The following is a 250-nucleotide window of genomic DNA, read 5'->3' as shown; positions in this document are numbered from 1 at the left end:
GAGGGCCGCGCTCCCTCAGGGCGGCTGTGGGGCCGGGATGGCCGCTGGCCGCCGTGTCCGCCCCGGGACCATCCCCGGGGAGCGCTGGTTCTCCTGCTGCCTCGCACACCTGCACCCGGGCTGTCTCCTGAACAGCGGTCCCAGGGGCCGTTGAAGAGTCGAACCTATTGTGTCATATAGCGGGGCCTCTGTATTTCAGTAGTTGCTGCTTGATTGTATGTGCTGTGGCTGGTTGAGTGGCCCGCTGAAT

The 250-nt window shown here is 65.2% G+C and overlaps 2 protein-coding genes across 2 annotated transcripts in view; one reads left to right on the top strand and one right to left on the bottom strand.

The window, feature by feature from the left end:
- Positions 1-181, bottom strand: part of NMNAT1 (nicotinamide nucleotide adenylyltransferase 1) — a 6165-nt gene extending 5984 nt beyond the window's left edge. Inside the window, exon 1 of the mRNA XM_005427718.2 lies at positions 110-181. The gene's annotated coding sequence lies outside the window, so the exon portion shown is untranslated. The remainder of the gene's footprint in view (positions 1-109) is intronic.
- Positions 1-250, top strand: part of LZIC (leucine zipper and CTNNBIP1 domain containing) — an 8461-nt gene that overhangs the window by 450 nt on the left and 7761 nt on the right. The gene's annotated exons all lie outside the window — the stretch shown is intronic.

This window comes from Geospiza fortis, unplaced genomic scaffold (assembly GCF_000277835.1).
Source record: "Geospiza fortis unplaced genomic scaffold, GeoFor_1.0 scaffold662, whole genome shotgun sequence".
Taxonomy (NCBI): Eukaryota; Metazoa; Chordata; class Aves; order Passeriformes; family Thraupidae; genus Geospiza; species Geospiza fortis.
The sequence above is the reverse complement of the archived record's forward strand: the minus strand, read 5'-3'. Positions and strand labels throughout refer to the sequence as shown.